Source organism: Rhea americana, unplaced genomic scaffold (genome assembly GCF_003343005.1).
Source record: "Rhea americana isolate MKP2758 unplaced genomic scaffold, rheAme1 scaffold_2, whole genome shotgun sequence".
Lineage (NCBI taxonomy): Eukaryota > Metazoa > Chordata > Aves > Rheiformes > Rheidae > Rhea > Rhea americana.
This window is the reverse complement of record NW_028186149.1, coordinates 3,450,636-3,470,394: the sequence shown is the minus strand read 5'-3', so window position 1 is coordinate 3,470,394 and position 19,759 is coordinate 3,450,636. Positions and strand designations below refer to the sequence as shown.

General features: G+C 37.2%; 1 protein-coding gene across 4 annotated transcripts in view; it reads left to right on the top strand.

Annotated features, from left to right (window-relative positions):
* Positions 1-1,043: 1,043 nt before the first annotated feature.
* TJP1 (tight junction protein 1) overlaps positions 1,044-19,759 on the top strand; it is a 166,476-nt gene continuing 147,760 nt past the window's right edge. For all 4 annotated transcript variants that reach the window (XM_085303319.1, XM_085303318.1, XM_085303317.1 and 1 more), the window contains exon 1: positions 1,044-1,061. The gene's annotated coding sequence lies outside the window, so the exon portion shown is untranslated. The remainder of the gene's footprint in view (positions 1,062-19,759) is intronic.

The following is a 19,759-nucleotide window of genomic DNA, read 5'->3' as shown; positions in this document are numbered from 1 at the left end:
AGAGAAGTCTGCTCTCCAAAGTCTTTTGAAATGATGAAAAGATATATTGTTACGRTTTTTTTTGCCACTTAAGACTGCAGTTGAGAAATCATACAAAMCAAATTTAAATTTTTATGTTAAGTATTTTTTTTGTGATTCTTGGTGAGCATATTTGCTGAAATGCCAGTTTTTCTAATGTGGGGTCAGATACAGTAGAGACTATTTTGCATTTAAAATGTTGACCTCACAATCCGTTTAGTTAATTGTTAACCTCGCTTACTTTACTCATTGACCACTTTCAACAAGCTCCTCAAAATATGGATTGCTTACTTAAAATATTTCAGTTACGGACTCCCCTTACAGCTGTGGTTAGATAGACTACCTTTGTGAGGAAAGACTTTTTAAAATATAGTTCCTTAATATATTACCCATATAACTTTAATAGATCCTATTCATTTCATCGTTGTTCATCATTATCCATCATTAGAACAACTGAAGTACCATTAGTACTCACAAACTGGAAAAGGTCCAAAGCCAGGTATTGCCAGTCTCCTGGCAAGCATCAACATACATTACAGGACTTGGTTTTTCACTCAACTGATAAACATTCCTTTCAGTTTTTCAGAAGTTAAATATATTTCTCTATATCCTGTGATTGTTCTGATACCTCTCATATTTGTGCAGAAAATGGCTACTGTTTGTTCATTTTTCAGTAATGATGTGCTTTTGACTAAATCTTCAGGTAATGTTGGATTTGATGGCAGATAGATTCCCACATACTTTTGTGGGTCTAATTTTGGAACTTATTGATTGAAAATGTAATTTTGGAATGAGAGACACTGTTTGTATAGTAGGACAATATATTTATTCCTTTGTACATTTTTTACTTTAGAGAATAGCATTGATAAAATCTGTATTTGTCTGATATGTGGCTTTTTCTGTTTGGCAGGGTAACTCCATCTTCTGAAAATCCCAACGGTGCTACCTGTAGTGTAAGTCAGGGAAAGCCCTCTTTAAGAAGAATAAAAGGGAGAATACATAGAAGCAAAAGTCTTGATAGCATTGACTTCTGTGAATTCGCTGTAAGTATTATATCCTTAACACTTATTCCATTTGAAGTTCTGAGAATTTTGCTATAAGGCAGGAAGATAATAGATTTTGTCCTTCTTAAATTTGATTTGTTTGTTTGTCAGAATTACAAAAGGTGTTGTATTACAACTTAATGATGTTATAATCATAACTCTACACTGCTGACTGTTAACAAAAGTGATGCTGCTTATATAATTAGTGATATATAGTTGCATTTTTGTTCCTGAGCAAATACTAGTTTTACATTTTCATGACAGATTGTAATATTACCTCCTACATAATAGCATGCATACAATTAATTGGAAATGGAGTAAATTTTCACAGATGTGCATCTGTATGTTACAGYAAARTTCTGRAATATGGAAAATGAAATGTATTTTYAAATTGTATTTTCATATTTAGAATTTGGAAGTGGCACTTAAAGCACAATATTTTTTTTTAYGTAAGTCTCAAAATTCTTTCTGTAGTAAACTAGAGTAAACTCCTAGAAAAAGAAATAAATATTCCTAAAATATGTRTGTGCTTATAGCTTTATAGTATCACAGATGATATCAAGTTATAGCTAAGTGGTATTGCTATATCCTTGTTTGCTTCTCTGTGGTTAGAATTTAGATAAGTTTGTTTTATAGTTGCAGAAAATGTAATGTCATCATGGTTTCAAAGAATTTGAACAGATGGTGTTTTGCAATTTTAGCTGAATTAAGAGGAAAAATGGTGGAACAGAGGCATACAAAAATTTTAATTCAGCAGAAGGCATTTACATCCAAATAATCAAAGAAAATAAGGTGATAATATGAATAAAGATTGTCTTCTATTTATACTGTTTACAGACGATTAGAGTTGGTCCCCAAAGGTCACAGTATGTTTTTAAGTCTTTACTGAAAAACTATTAAGAGCTATACATCTCTGAACCAGCTGAGGGGATTTTGGCCAAAGCAAATTATACTCTTATGTATTATATCATGTTGTAGAGTTAGTTATAAARTATTGAGATAATGTTGAAGAATATCTTAGCATTAAGTTATGAACCCATAATTAAATTTGTGAATTAAAGAGACAGGAGGAAATATGTGTTGTCTTTAAGGTGATATACAAGTCAACAGCAACATGGAGAGACGTTGTATTGTCTGGCATTACACAAACRTAGGTAATGTAAATAACATAACTAGAATATTCACATGTAATTGGGGAAGTACCATTTCCCCAAACAAAGCAACAAACTGAGTACATTGCTGCATTCAGTGCAATGTTTCTTATAGAAGTTGACCTCAATACCATATTTTTCCTCAGGACAATTTTGTTTGGAATTACTAAGTCTCGTAGAGCTGTCTTTGTTTGGTACAGAGAGCTTGTGGCTTGCTACTGATGAAAATAATGAAWTTTTTAGCAAGGATTGGTGATTTATGTATTGTTTGGTGTCCAGATACTTCTGCCAGTGCAGGTACACAGCATGGAGCCTGCGGACGTGGCAACGCCAGGTCCTACAGCTGGGGAAACAGCGTACAGCAAGCTGGTGCTGCGTCCTGTACTCTCAGTATCTAACCCAGCCTCGGTTACAGCTAGTTTTGCTGCGTCTATGCAAACTACTGTCACAGCAGTGATATCAGTGTAGTGATGCTTTTACTGAAGGATAAAAGTTCCTTTAGGGAATGAGATTACTGAAACGATCATTTCAGTCTGTGCTATAGGGGTCTTTATCTGTGTGGTCCTATTAGGGAGTTTTATCTAAAACTCTCTCTACTCTTGGGGCCTTTAAAGAGAAAGRGATTATAGCCAAAGGTAAAAAGAGTATCTCACATGCTGTAGAATCTTTGCAAAGAGATTTGAGACATATAATAATGGGGTGTATCTATATTTGTACCACATATATATGTGTAGAACATGTACATCTATATGCACAACATTTATACATTAATAGCTAGGTGTTGATTATAAAGACCAGGAAAAGAAGATCAGTGTTACTCTGAAGTCTCATGTTAATGGATGATACGAGTTTAGATAGCTAAGCACAGAAATCAGTTACAAGTGTGAGTTTTCTGTACAACTAGTTTAGAATCATACTGAAATATTCCTTGATATTGTAAAATAGTGCTTTTATTGTTTTTAAATTGTRATTTTAAAAAAGATTAAAATAAGTAGTTGAGACAATTAGTATGGGTAAGAACATTTCCAGAGTGCTCCCAGTACTAAATGTTTGTCTTGTTATGTATCTTTTTCTTGCAGCCAGCCTCAGGCACTGGCAGATAGAATAAAATTGAAAATAAAAGATTTAATAGAACTGAGAAATTCTTGTACATGAAGAGGGAAAGAACTTTTAAAAYCCTTTAAATCTTCCTCTTTACAACAAAGAGGAAAAGTTGCATGTTAAAAAGTGATGATTTATGTGCTGATGAACTCAAAATAGTTTTCACTAATAAGCTTCCAATGAACTGTAGGTTTTCTTTATTATATAATGAGATTAGAATCCATTAATAATTCTGATTGTTACAGAATTTCAATTTARAATAATTGATGTCTGTCTGCATCCCAGACTGATCACGTTGGCAAAATTCTGTTCACCATCTCTAAGCAAAATTCTTACTGAGAAAAAATCCTGACAATAGGAAGAATTAAAAAAAATATATATGTTTCCTTTTCTCCAAGTGTGAAGAGATTTGTCCCCAGTAGAAAAGTAATGTTTCTGGATTTCTGTGCAGTATGTACATATTAATATTCAATAAATGAAAATACTGTATTTACTACTTTACTATGACTTCAGCTATGGTAGGACACAGGGTTAGGGAAGAACATTAAGCTGGGAGGCTGATGAAAAACTTGGTTTTTCTTTATAAGGGAAGAGATAGTAAGAGAAGAGCCTATTGCATGTGTAAAACTTCAGCAGAGGCCAAAGAGTGATTTGGAGAGAATACCACGGTGTTCTTCAGAGAGTTTTCTGGGATGAAGTGATGCTGCCAACTTTCTTGTTTATCACAGTTCGTAAAGTCTTAGGTTTGTGATATTAATGGTTCTTAGTTATATCCATGGCACTTCATATGGATGATATACCTAAAACTCTAGGGAGATATTTGTGTATAGTCTCATTATAGGATGGTCTGCCTCTACAATGAAGTATTGAGAACCTCAGATGTTTGTGGGAGACTGTCAAAGCACAGGACCTTTGCCGCATTGTATAACCGCGTTACCGTCTAATAGCCGGCTTAGGCTGTAGTATCCTTAACAGCTTCTAGGAGAGAGAGATTCTCCCAGATTACAAATGGTAGATTGCTGACAAAGATTTCAGGTGTTATTTCTAATGATGACTCTGCTGTCTGAAGTGGGTGATACTGAAGTTTGTAGTAGTCATGCATCTCATTATCATTTTACTGAGATAATAAGCAAGACAATAAAGCAGTAAAATAGCTGATAAGCCACACAGTGATAGGACAGCAGCTTTTTTAAAAGGTGTATCCATCTTCAGCTTCTTTCATATGTTTCTTTATCCTTTCCAAGTAGTATTACTTTTCTACTTGGTCATGTTAGGACCTGATTCCCACAAGCTAAATAAAACCTGTTTTATAGTGCTTCAGTTCTTCTCTAAAGGGTTTTACTATGCTATACTTCCCCAGATAGTCCTTGAAATGTTCAGTTTTAGTGGCACATATCAAAAAATCTATATTTTGTGCTGTATACTAGTAGCTGATTATCTACAACCTGGAAATGGTGCAGACCTCCTGCTCCACATTTCAGAAAACTTTCCTCTAGAAAAAAAATAGGATTATTAACTCCAGGAGATAWAATGATTGTGACCATCACGTCTGAAAATCATACATTACATTTCTAAAGATGCGAAAGATGCAGTAAATACGAAAGATACTTTATACTTTACATTTCTAAAAAGCTCTTCCATGAACTTTCTGCATGCGAATCATTCGAGTAACCTTTAGCAGAAGTATTGTAAGCAGATCAACTCTCACCAAAAATGCCTAAAATCAGTAGTATAAACCTAGCTTGGAGAACCTCAGCATCAGTTATACAGTTAACGCTACAGAACATTAATATCTGCATGAAGCTTAGATTTTCATYAAACATAAGACACTAGTGATCTCTGTCTGAGCAGTTTAAGTGCTTCTTTTAACTAAAATACTAAGAACATGCTGCTACAAACTTACCTATAAAATAACCACTTGCTACTTGATCTAAACAAAAGGTTCTTCTTGCTCAAAATACCATTGTCATAGTCACAGTATCTGCTTGGGTTTAATTAAAAGCATTATTGTGCTAGCTATGCATATACTATACAACTTTTACAAAAGTAAACTGGTATTTTCAAAGAAAAATACGCTGATTAGTRTTTTAAATCAGGATTGAGTACAGAAACATTTTAAATATATAATGAAGTCTCCACGAAAATGTTGGTTAAAGGAGTGTTTCAGAAAACCCACATCATCATGAAACATCATCATAAAATCATGAAACATTTGTTAAAAAGCTTAATTTCTAGAAGTATTAATCTTAATTTAGGAAGTTAAGAGATTGTCTACAATATTTCAGATATGTGAAAGCTATGAAGTACATATAACCTTGTAGAGTTAGCTTATCATGCTAATGTTCATTACATATATATTTTTAATGTTTATTCCRCTGGAGCAAACTCTGGCTTTGTATAAACCCTGCTGTATTGCGGTAGCACTTCAGTGTGCAAGTCATCAACAAGGATTTTGTTGCACTAGGCATTGTGCAAGCACTCAGAAAGTGTTGACTCTCAAGGACCTTACAATCTATTTATAACAATAGGTAAAATGTGACTAAACTTTGATTCTTTAGCTACATATGGCTCTCAAGCTGTCCAAGTGCTGCACCAGTCCTAGGGCTCCTGAAGGTCACATTGGGACTCAGGTGCATTTTTGGGCTGCCCTTTGTGATAGAGCCCTGGGGCATCTCAGATACCTTCTTTTTCATTTTTAACATTGTAACTTTTTGATGGGACTTGAGAAATTACCAAAATGGTCATCTTATGGGGGTGTGTACTTAGAGGAATATGAACATAACACCTCCCAGCTAAAATCAGCTCTTGTGGAAAAGGGAGCTCTCCTGAGAAATCAGAGTACTGCAGTTACTTACAATACAAATTTAGTTCTGTGTRTTTTCTGGAGGCAGCTGGTGTTAGCCTGCTCTCAATAAACAAGTTACCTAAAGTCGTAATGAAGCAGATTAATCTCCAGTGTACTTTCACTTGCCTCAGAGTTGGATTCCAAAGAACGATTTTGCCAAATGTTACAGAAAAGCTGAGTCTTCTTTTTTCGYGTTCCCATTCTTTTCTAGTCTTACTGTTTTCAGATGTTTTGTCTCTTCGAATCGTGTACCAACGGTAAAGTGAAGTTGGCTCGAATCCCTGGGTACCAGTGCTTTAGAGGCTGCTGGATGTCAGCGTGTAAAATACCGAAGCAGCGCGGTGGGGTGGGAGATTGCACAACGGAGGAGAGAAGCGGTAGAGACAACCCGGCACAGAGGGCGGGCTGAGCAGAGCGCGTGGAGCGCGCTGCGGGACGGGAGAGCCGGCAGAGGAAGAGGCCGGCAGAAGGAAAGCGCGAACTGGCTGCCTCGCGGCGGCCTCGCTGGGGAAGCTGGTGCACGTGCTCAGCGAGTGGGTCAGGTTTTGGTTCGCTCTAGCAGGCGTTGTGCCGTTGAGTGGCGTGGTGTCTTGTGTGCTTTCTTGCAGAGGACGTGTGGAAACCCTGCGTTTTGGTGCTTGCGTGATGCTGTGGGCAGGCAGGCAGGAGCGACTGGGGCGCCCGGTGGGGGCGCGGGGGAGCCCAGGGTGCTCAGCGCACGAGGAGGTGCCTGTGCACCCCGAGTGCTGGAGGAGCCGGGGGCACGAGCGTCGCGGCRTTCGTTTGTGCTGCTACTCTGAATTTCACTTGCCTTATGAGCTGTAATGGTGTTCTAAGGCTCTTTAGAGGCTTTACTCATTAACTTTCACGAATGTTTGTGATAACATCCTTATTTCTCTTCCCTAATCTCTTTGGTAGATTTTTTCAGATACACAACGGGCTGAAGAATCAGTCTGTTGTTTGGAAATGCTTTAGCAAGAAGTTAGGTAATGGTTGTTGTAGTTAAACTCCTCAGTGAAAAAATCCRGTGATCAAAGCAAGATACTGTACTATACTGCTCAGCTAGTTCACAGGGTATATTGCTGATCAAAGCAGTATCATCTGTACTAAAAAACGGGGATTTATTGCAGTTTCTATTTTATTTAATTTAAGTCAAACGCTTCTCCTCCTTATCATCTTATAACAGCTCTTGAGGGATAGATATCATTCACTAGTTTTGGTTTTAATTAAAATTATTCTATTTCCATACATTCAGTTGTCTTGGTCTTTTTTCCTACTGCTATTTTAATTTGAATACGCATCTGTTAAAGAAGTATAATGATAAATGAGTTATATTATAAATTATATGTAGCTTTTTTTTTTTTTTCTAAACTGGAGATACAATAACACTGAAAAAAAGAAAGTCCTGCAGGTATTTTAGTTCTCTTTGTAGCAAAGGAAGGAAGAATTCAGTAGCACAGCTGGAGTCTTGTAGATGTCCTTAATTTGTTACTGTTCAGAGAAGTGTAGTTGTTATGCAGCTGTTTCTGAGAATTAAATCCTCTGTAGTAGCTTAAACTTCCTTCGAAGTACTGCTGTTGTACAAGACAAATTTTATGCAAGTGAATCATTTATTGTAATAATAATTACATATGAATATGTACAGCATTGACATTATGCAGTGAGAAAGTTTTAGGCATTGTTTTATCRTTGTAAATGATAAAACAATTATTTGTTTTATTTAACCACTTAACGTAGTTTTACTTCATTAGCTGTAGAATGTGTTAAGTCTTTCTGTCATATTTCATTGGTAGAATAAATAGGAAAAATGCAGAAAAGTACATGTTACTGTTTTTAACCTAAATAGTTTTAAATACAGAGAAAATAAGTCTACATTTTAAACTGATTTTGATTGGAGCAATTTTGAAATATAGATTTGCTTGAAAGAGAAAATGCTGCRTTTTTTTGATTCAGGATTTTATAACTCCTCTGGAAAGGGGGAGGATATTTTCAGCATTGGTCATTTCTCTCATCTTGCCTTTTTTTRAAAAAAAAAATCCAAAGTTTTGTGTAAGAACTTTTCTAAATGTTGAGACAAATTATCAAGTCTTAAACACCATGCTCAGAGAAACTTAAGCAGCCTTAAGATTAATCTAAGGATGTTATCCRTAAATGAGCAACTAATTTAGGTTGCTAAGTTTAAAATTGTGACTGACTTTTCTTCTCATTGTTCAAATTAGACTGTATATAATAGGTGGAAATGTTTCTAAAGCACTTATTTTGCATTTTTCAGTAGGATGTACTATGAATATGAATAAAAAGAATAAATTAAACAGGACATTTACTTGTTKGAAATGAACACCAAGGTTAAATTTCTGAATAGTTTCAGTACAGCTATTTAAGACTACCACAGATATTAAGTTGATAATAACTATCAYAGCAGCAGCTAGATTTTCATTTAARTTCAATTAGTAGTGTATTTTTGAGTGAGTACATTTTCAGTTTATTTTTTGTTTCCTGTCAGAATAGCATTATGAATTGAGGCAGATGGAATTGTACTGAAATACTCTTTGGTGTTTTTTTAGGGCGAGTTCAACACTATCATACTTTGCGTGTGYGGTTGTGAATTGCCATGTCTCTGCTTATTTGTTGAGGAAATGTCGGAAGATAAGTAGGCCATCGTGTAGTTTGTCTTTAAATTGTGTAATAGCAGATCCCTTGCACGTGGTGGTATAGGATCTTAGCGCACTGTATTCCTTCGCTCGCAGTATTTCGCGCACGCACGCACAGTTTCCTTCTAGCAAGCTGGAGCGCCAAGCAGGGTAATGGCCCAGTGGTGCATCCCTCCGCGAGCCCTCAGGTCCGGGGGCCCGAGAACGACCTTTATCTCTGTCCTGGGGGTGCCTCTGTGCTCCCCCAGTGTCTGAATTTCTGAACGAGGTTCTAGGTACCTCCACGTGAAGATCAACATTGTATTAAAGTAATTTGATAGGATGACTCAGGAAAAAGAATATCATTCATATAGTGTCAGCTTCCTAAACAATGATTATTTATCTGCTGTTCCTTAGGTGAATGCTCCTCTAAATGTTTTTTTTTTGAAGATCAAAGGTTTTTTTTATTTTCATTGTGATACAGCTTAGAATGCGTTAGCATTTTGTTAGGTATTATGTATATGTAGTAAATGATTATTTCTGTCCAAAAGAGTTTATGATTTTATATGAGTGAATTTATACTGTTTCAAAGCTGGAACACATTTCTCTTTCCTGCCRGTAGTTGTTCACTGATTTATTTTTAGAGTTAAAATTCTGTTACTSAGTCTATTTTCCTCTTATTGACGGATTTATTTGTTTGACCTTTTCTCCACCACTGTGTTCAAAGAGAGGCAGACTAGCTTGTATATGCGGAAACAAGGACAGCAACAATTTCTGTTGCAAGCTCTCAGCCTTGTACTTAAAAATAGCAAATAACAGAGGTGTCAGTATGAATGGCTTTTCAAATATTACACTAGAATATATATGCAGAAAATTCTAGTAGCTTGTCTATTTTAATATTTATATTTGAGGATGTGTGGTTTTTATTTTTTTTCCTGCTTTTGCCAACCTTTTTGGCCTTGCCAGAATCATCTTCCCTTAGAAACAAGACTTTGTGCAAGATTAATTCTAAAAGTCTTTAAATTTTAGTTTTTATTATCAAAAGCCCTTATGATTTTTTTTTTGTCTGTAAAAACTGCTTGTAATTTTTAATCACAAACTCCATTGCTGAATGTGGGCTGCATTGGCCAGTCTTCAAGGATATAATAATTTCTTGGAAATGGTAAAGATTCCATAATGTTAGTATAGTCAGCCTCAGGCAAAAGTGTTCAGGGAGGGCTGAAATTTTTCTTATTTTTTGTTTCTTTTTCCATCAAAAGAAATGAAACGTTTCCAGTGACCTTCAGATACCTAGTCTGTGTTACTCTCTCAGAAACAGATTTCCATTGGTCTGTCCTCAACCATACTGAAGGAACACTCCTGGATAGACATGGGAATATTAGTATTCCCCATAATATGAAAAACTTAAAATTTTGAGGGTGCTGAAATGAGCAGAAGATTTTTTTTTCCTGAAATATGGAAATTCATCTACATAAAAAATCAGAGTATCTTCATAAATTATGTGCAAAGAAAATAGCTACAGCTATAATTATGGTCCTTGGCGTCTTAGCAGTTTTTAAGCAATCAGAGGCCTTTCACAAAGAGTGATTCTTTTAAACTGGTATTTCAGTCAGACAAGCCAACTTTAGCATGCAGCTACTTTTGGACCTTTCCAGATAAGCAGACATATATTTATTTATAAATGATGTTAACAGAATATCTACAAACATTGCATCATACTCAGTTTATTTTTGATAAGCCTGAAGATGCATTTAGTCAAAGGCATGAATTAGAAGGTGAAAGACAAGCTGGGGAAGATCTTACTCAGACCTTCTTGCCTTGCAAGATCTTACCTCATTAGAAGATCTTTGGAATTAATTCTTTGTTGGGTACAGTAGAAGAAATACTAATCAAAGTATTACATAACTGTAGCTTAGACACTGCAGTCAGAATAGCTGTTGGAACTCTCTCAAAGTAGATATTTCATAATACTGGGTTGTATTTCTCTCTTTATGCTTCCGAAAAAGCATCTTGGAGAGATGAGGTGAGTTGCTCATTAGGTACAGAATACCTCTCTYTAACCCAATCATGCTGAAGGTTATCTGCTGCTATCCAGCTACTGTGGTGCATATACACACATACTCACACACTGCATTTAGGTTACAAAGCAGTACTGGTTAAGCTCATTTTATGTCAGCACATGTCTCAATACCAATTTGAGAGTTTTGTTGACTATAAACTCTTCCTGTCAAATTATACCGTCTCTGCCAAGAGCAGGGCCTGACCCTAGTCCTTCAGCAACAGCTGTAAATCATCAGAGTCACCCTGCCAATATCTGCCTTCACCAACTTTTTTTACTTTGCTGGTTAGTCCCAGTGGGTGCTCCAGAAAATGTCGTTTGTCACCCAAGTGAAGTATTCCTCTTCTTTATTCATCGTTCAAAACAGTTCCCTGTCCAGCCCATTCCCAGTCTTTCTCATCCAAATGGCCGACAAGTGTGCCAAGGCAGGGAACAAAGGAATTTGCCTGAAGCAGATGGGTTGTTTTAAGAGGATGCGCTAGCACTAATGTGAAAGAAATGACAGSATACTCTCTGCAGTCAAAAAAGATTTTGAGATGTGTGCTATAGCATAAAGTTTTGCTGCAGTCACTGGAAAACTCCTGATAAGAAATAAAATGTTAAAATATGGGAAATACAATTTTATGCATTGCAAATTGAAAAGAAATACCTTATARCCAACACCTAAGGCTTCAGCCAAAGTGCTCAATAGAATAAAATGATTGTAAGCACCTTGGAGTTCAGACTGCATGATTTTGCAAAAGTGCCTTAGGAAATGTCTAGGAGAATTGTTTTCGCAGTCCAAAGTAATTTTTTTGTTTGTTTCTGAAGTCCAGAAATCAGGATACAAAACAGTTTGTATGCTGTCCTTAGACTAAAAAAAGGGCTAGGATGTGTTAATGGTCTAAGAAAGTTAGCACAGGCTGACTCAGTACTTGCAACAATAAAGACACTTAGTGTGCAAAGATTCTGGTTTCTTTCGGCCCAGATGTCCTTTTTGTCCTCTGGCACAGTTTTACTTGATTTTTCGAAGAAATRTTGGATGTTTGTTACCCATTTATATCTAAGAAGAGCAGCTTGCTTCTCCCACTGGTATAATATGCCTTTGCTTATTGCTCTGCAGTATTCGATGAGGAAGCATACAGGACTGGGTAACCTCTAATGAGCAGCTGCCTTTGGATATTTGGCACTGCAATTATATTAGTATATTAGCAATATACTATTGGGATCACAGGCTCCTGTAATAAATTTAGCAGTCTTGGCTGCACTATCTTTATACTTATCTAGCACCCCTCAGAGCTAGAGAATCTGAAAAGTACTTTTTTTGTTCTCACCATAGTGAGTGCCACTGCATGAATAGGAAGCAAACCATGAGTGTATTTTTATGAAGATTTGACATTTAAATTTTAGTATCTACTGACTTCCTCCAGCTGTATGCTATGCTGCTTTTCATCGCCCGCAAGGACAACCCAGGGCACACCTACTGAAAGGTTGTCAATGACAAAGACAGGGAAGAATCGACAAGAAGATACGCTCTTGGAGCTGTCCAAATATTCTGAAACCAGAGAGTGCTTTCTGAGCATGCTCCGAAGGGAAGTTGGAAGAAAGAGGGATATGCTGAGTTCCAGTGAGGTGTCCTGCAGTTCTTTAGATAAAAGAAAATAACAAAGTGAAATACTCCAGTGTAAAATGGAGAACATGCAACACAAGCTACAAACATAGTTGATTTCTTCCCACTCATAGGAAGCGCTCTTTGACTGAACTGAACAAATGCAGAAGATTATTATGAGCTTCTGTACATCAAAGTGGCATCTTGCCTGAAGTGCCCACTACCTTGCACTTTTTTAGGTATTTTTTTTTATTTTACACAGACAGTGAAACACTACTTTTTTAAACCATGATTCATTTACTCTAACAAGATAGAGAAATAGCCTCCTGAATTAACAATACCTCAAGAGGTAGTTGAAAGCTTCTCATGATTTATAACTGGCTATGCAATCTGTATTCTTTTATTCTTAAGCATGTGATTCCCGTGAAACTTAGTTATCTGCCAGTGTTTGCATAATCATAAAAATAAATGGCTTTTCTTTCTCTAGCTAAAAGGTAATGTAGGGGTGACCTAAATCTGGCTTATTCATATTGTACCACCTTACTTTCCAGTAACTACGTACAGTATTTCCCTCTGTATTAATTGGTGACAATTTTGGGCAATATAACAAAATAGCTTTGCATACCTGGATGATTCCTACTAAACTGAAAACTTGCAAAGCAATAGCAATYGAGAGATGCAAGCATCTAGAGCTGAACTGCCTTAATTTCTCCACTTCATAGCAATTCTTTTACTGTGTGTTCACTGGCAAATAAGGATGAGCTCAGACACATGCCCAGAAATGTGATGCGTTGATCCAAAAGTTTTGCAGCCAGTACTTTGTCATCTCGGATTTGCATCATTAATCCTTTGAAGTATTCATTTTGTGGACCTAGAACTGCTACTACATTCTGTGGGTCAGTCTTAGGGCTTCTAAAGATGGGTGTAGGACGAATACAACCTGAAATGGAAAACAGATAACTGGAATAATTTTTAAAACGAATGCAAAACCATACAGATAATGGATGAGTCAGAAGAATTTGCTGGTCTTGATCTCAAACTCCTAAAATTCCCTGGCAGGAGTTTAATTTCTCTTCTACCACTGCGAACTTTTCCACTTGAGAAAACATTTACAGTGGTGCTTGTACTCTATGGTGTGCTCACAATATTGGTAATACACAATATACAGTGTTATATTTCATCTGCTGATACATATTGTCTTGTAAGGATATTATACACTGGCAGAAACAGCAAAATGCAGGTGTAAGCTAACAACATAGCCATGTAGGTAGCTGGATACCAGCAGAAATCTTACTTATAAACTTTCTGATCCARCTCAATCTATGGGRTTTTCAATATGGAGATTATGTTCCTTTCAGASCATTCCTTTAAAAAGGATCTTCAACAAGATGAGAATAAYATACTTGGCTTGTTTGGGATGAGACATTAGATGTCCTTGACTGGATCATATTCATTTCATGACATCCCAAAAAACCAGCTGATGCACTGCAGTTATATTTTGTCCCYTAATGATTTCGCTCACTCAGTGGTTGCTGTGGCTTTCATATAAACATTTAAATAAGCTGTCTTCCTTTTTTTGTTTTCCTCTCCAACTTTGTTGTTCTTATTTAAATTATAGCAGTTCCTAGAGCACTCTGTTAGGATCAGAGCTCCACTGTACCAGATGCTCTACAGATGCATAAGATCCAATTCTCAATGTATCAAATATTTTCATGTGCTAAAATGTGTTAAAAAACACTAGTACAGGTACATCAATTAAAATTAATARGGGATAGGTGGTTTACCACTATGGTGATAGTTTTGATTCCCATAATTTTATCTGAAACAAGGCATTGAATATACCTCTTATACATTTGCYTTTCTATCTCTTCGCTTTAATGCAAACAGTCTTAAATATCAAATATTCGGCAAATTGAGCAGGAGTTGTCCTGAAATTGCTTTTCCCCAGGCTAATAGTTACTGTGGTGCTAAARTGTGGACACCCATGATACCTCTTTTCTGGCTGCTCTTTGCTGCTCCTGCTCAAAGGAAAAGAGAGAAATTAGATGCTGAGTATCCCATCAATGGGAAAAACATATGTAACAATGTTGGAAAACATACGTAATGATATTGGAACAAAGCTCATTGAGATGAAGGATTTGGGGAAGCAGAATGRCAGCAGATTAGGGTGGTTTCACAAATCTCCCCTGCTGAAATCTTTTCTTGATATCTAGTCCRAATTTGCCGTTGGAACTTGTGTTTGTCGCTTCTCCTCTTGTCATGGTGCACCTCCAAGAAGAGTCTGGCTCCATCTGTCCTGCACAATCCTGGTACGAGGCTGGAGAGGGTAGTAAGAGCTCCCCTTAGCTGCCTTCTCTAAGGCCGAGCAAACCCGGTTCTCACACCCTTTCCTGGTGTGTTGTGCTCCAGCCCTCTAATCACCCTGGTGGCCCTCCGTTGGACTTGCTGTAGTTTTTCTTGGGCTAGGCAGCCCAAAACTGCATGCAATATATCAGATGTGCTCTGAAAAGTGCCACGTAGAGAGCATAATCCCTTCCCTTAGCCTGCTGGCTACACTCTTGTTAAGGTGACCCACTGTGGGGTTGGTTGCCTTCGCTGCAGGGGGCACCTCCGGCTCGTGTCCAACCTGCTTCCYGGGAGGACGCTGCATTCTGCTGCACAGCTCCGCAGCTCTGCCCGGCCCAACGCTGCTTTTTGCTGTCTTCGTGACGTCTCAGCGTTTTACCTTACCTGTTTGATTAAGTGCTTTGAACTCAACAAGGAAAGGATAAACAGTATTTTGATTTTCGTGAGAGAACTRTAGTGTCTTGTATCAGACATTAGATAAGGTACGTAATAGCTAGCTTTAACGGAGATGTAAAAAATTACATATATTTATAACTGTGGCTGGATTTCCYGCAGAGGAACAAAGCAGATTGTTTCTAAGTGGATTGAGAAAGAAAAAAATCTTTGTCTTCTTGCATATACAGAAATGATAAAATTTATTCAGAGATGTTTACCTGGCTGAAGTGGAGTTTAACCAAATGGAAATGAAATGGAATGGAATCTAGAAAGCTAGCAAAATCTTTCTCTATGTTAGCACAAGGTGTTTTCGTCGTCATTTTAGAGGGACGCCAGTAGGGTGCAGAGCTGTGCTGCACAGTGATAACAGTGTTGCCATTTCTTGTAGCTCTAGTCCCACTTCTTTGATGTGTATTGTGTTTTTCTAAATTCTATCTCCTAGAGAAAATTTTAATATATTCCCTCAAAATTGTGGGATCAGCTTTAAAATGTGATTATAATATATTCCAAAAGTTCAAAYAGAGAGAAGGCAAAAACAGCGAGGCCTGAAAAAAATGAAAAAAGACCTCCAAACACCAAAACTGTACGACTTTAAGTCATATATGACTCACAGTTTTGACTGGTTGGACCTGGCAGTATTTGTGGTATTTTGGATATATTTGTGGAAACTCACAATAGTGGGTTTCTTCTTCTTTTATATTCAATAGCATAGTGCAAATTTTAGTCTTTTAAATCTGTCATGTACTGGAGCCCTTTCGAGGTCTGTTCAGGAATGAGAGTTAACTTTGAGTTACTTGAAAGGACTTATTAAACAGATTGTATTAAAGAGTATGATATGCTTTGGAGGTGTTGTATCCTTTAACCAGGGGCAGAAAACCTGGGAGCAGGGCCAAAAGTCGGGAGTTGGCAGGGACTGTGCCTGCTCGATAACAGAGAAGGGAATCTGGAGCCTAAACCTGAGCAGACCTGGGGGATGAAGGAGAGGAAGCCAAAACCAGGATATGCAGCTTTGAGGAGAAGGGGCAGAAGCAGTAGGMACCGAGATGTACTGACAGCAGCTGTTGGACCGCACCAGACTGCACCATCTCTAGCGCAGCAGGAGATGCATCTCTCAGCCTGCAGGAGGTCTCCGAGGTACAGTAGCCTGCCCTTGCGCTGTCCTTAGGGACCGCACTCTGCAGCACTGCGTCCTCTCCTCGCTGTCTTGCGTCCCCCTGCCTGGTGTGGGACAGGGTCGCCTCCGCTGGGGAGAGGCTGCCCCAAGGTGCAGCCGGACCCTGTGCGCTGCGCGGGGCCCTGTACCTAACGCAAGGGCCGGCAGGAGGGACAGCTGCAGCCCTGATTCCCGTGAAGCAGAACCATCCAGTCTCRCTCCTAGGTCAATGCAAATAGCTAGATATGTGCAAGGTTTACAGTGTTTGGTATAAGACTGAATCTGCTGCAAAGCTTGGCCGGGTCCAAGAGCCTCAACCCCTATGCACTGTGTTTTTATTAAATTATATTACAAGAATTAAAAATTTGACATAGACTTTAGAGAAATTATACTGACACTCAAAGGTTGAACTACAATCTAAAATCTGTTTTTTGCCCTTTGATGAAACTAATTAAAATGCATTTGAATATAGAATAGATTAATTAATCTTGAAGAAAATATTTAAGGATTGCCCTGTACTATTTTTGTATGTCAAAAATGTTATRTAAAATCTGATTGCTATGTCAATTAAAAAATTATTGTTCATAATATCAAAGTCCAAATGGCCCAAGATCTAATGAGTGGTGTTGAAAGGGGACCAAAGGTAAGGTATTGTTAAACCTTTGTAAACAGCTTCCCAGAGTTGTGTGGCTTTCTCTAACAACTCAACACTGAAATTTAGTTGGAAATAAGACTGAATATTGGCAGAGCAAGTATCACAAGTAATATAGCTGCAGTGATTTCAAGTGAAGAAGCCTGGAATGATCTGTCGTGGGCTGGTCTCTTGACAGGTAAAGGCTTTAAACATGACACACAATTTTCTCCTTTTTGATACATTTCTTTATTTCCTCTGTAAATACACTTGCTTAATTCTTTGTAAGCAGTTACTTAATGACACATGGGAATGGTTTCTGTGACTGGTTCACAGTTTGCTTTTTGTAATTTTCAATTTACATGATCAATGAAAGTAATAAATTTACAAAGCAAGTAAATACTCCTGTGTTGTAACTAAGCCCTCTTGACTTTGTTTTTCCACCTTTTGGATGTCTGATTTTTTTTCCTTCAAAAGGCATATAAGAAAATCCTGAAACTGCTTTTGGAGAGCCATCTCAAGCGTACTGTTCTGCCCAGACTTACTAATACTACAGTCAGTGAGGCGTCATTTCAAATAGGGTGCAGAGCGTACTACAGCTGTTGTTGCTTTCACAACCTCCCATCAAAGGCAGTTGAGACATATCCTGTGACACTACAGTAGGGCTGCCTAATGGTTTATACAGTAGACTCTTCTTTTTGTGTCTTTTTCATTTTTTTATTATTTTTCACCATTTCACATTTCCAGATTAATCTTGTTACATTTTCAGTTACAAGATTAAGTTAAGAGCTTTTGCAGTTCCATTGCTGTGCAACTCTGACAGCTAGAATTAAGTGCCTAAATTAGGATAGCAGTCTTTTCAAAGTTGTATGTGGGCTAAATTTAGATATAATGTAAATGGTATTGCTAAGTCAGTTTGAATGTAATGAAAGAGTGAGATTTTTAACCAGGACAACCGGCTAGAAGAATCCATGACACAAAATATATATGTTATGTGTTACCACCTATGACTTTACAGACTTACCTGCCTGTGTGAGACAGGTAAATGTGAAATAAGCTATAGAGACCTCACAAAYATAGGTTCAGGCTGGATCCTATAAAAACATTTTTGGATAGTGCTTTTTGTCTATGTACATGGGTTGTAGTACCACAGTCTACTCACAGAAAAGAAGCAGCACTTGGAAAAGGAGTAGAATCTGTTAGTGTATAGTCAAATATTTGTATAAAAAAGTCAGACATTTCTATAAAAAGGAATATATATTTCCATCCCGAAACCCACTGGAGTCTTGTTAATAAGGGCCAGTTGTTTCTCTTCTCTCTTACTGCTGCATTTTTCCTGTTTTCCAAATCTTGTGCTAATTAGCCTCCTACCTGCTTTTTCCCAATGCCAATTCTCACTGTCTCACACCATGTTCAGTGCCTGATTCCCCTTCCTTCTGTCTTACACTGGCTGAAATCCATCTCTCTGCATGCTAAATATGTTAATTAATTTTCTCATATACTGAACTGCTATAAAAAAGCTTTAAACTTGTTTTATCTAATTGTGTGTATTAATCACATAGCTTTTTACACCATGTATGTACTTTTGTATATGTTCTGTAATAATGTTGGGAAAATTAATTTAAGAAGCCACATCTCCAACTATATACTTCTCCATCATCCCTAGTAACTAAAAGGAGAGAGAAATGCATCATGAAGCAATTCATCTTTGGCTGYGTCTTTGCTTTTCCCTGTCCATTTTCAATGCATTCACAATTTGCTCTTTGAAAAAGTAGGAATGGGCATGGAAGGGAGAGCTGTAGTGGTAGTGAGCAGTGTGATAATACTGTAAGGTAGAACTGCTGTACTGCGATGGCTATTACAGGACAGTGCAGTGGAAAGAATCTGTACAGAGTACTACAGTGTTACGGTGTCCATGGGCTGTTTTGTCCCTGATGAAAGGTAAAATCTCTACTAGGGTATTAAATATTTTATTTACATGATATAAACATCAAGGAGGGTAGCAAATGATACAGTCGTACCAATTATACTAGTCCAATCTCCTGTCTGCAGGTGGCTAGAACCAGATGCTAAAATGTTTCCAGTAAGCATAGGTTTCCATTGCCTCTAAAAGATTCCATGTCATCTTTATTTCTAAAGAGATCAGTTTAGGCCCAAATTTTTAATATTCTTTTCAAAACTCTTAGTATTATTGGTATATTCTTGAGGTGCAAGTGTTTCATTTCTCTTTRTGATTTCTGAAGTTTCTGCCCTCAAAATTTCATATGGCAATGAGTTCCATAGTTTAACCACATTTCAAAAATGTTATTCYTTTTACTATTTTTATTGTTGTTCAGACAGCTCCTCTATTAGTTTATTAAATCTTCTTGTTCTGGTAATCTGAGAAAAAAAAAGAAGTCTCCTAATCTCTGTACCTATCACACTTCCAGTTTGTCCTGTTACGGTCTTTTCAGTCTTCATAAAAGAGATTTTCTGTACAATCTTGTGTCTTTCTTCTGCAGTGCCTCTGGTTCTGCAGTTCCCTTTTTAGGAGGGATGACACATAAGCGTAGAATTCAGATGAAGATCTGTCACTGCTTCCTTGAGGGTGTTATAATGTTTCCTGTGTTATTCTCCATCCAATTCTCTATGTATCTTAACATCGTATTACGTTTTTTTTTTTTTTTTTTTTTAATGATACGGCTATCTATAATGTAAGCTCAGTTTTTTTCACTGAGCTCTCTACAGCTAACCCAATGGCCACAAAACTTATTTACATT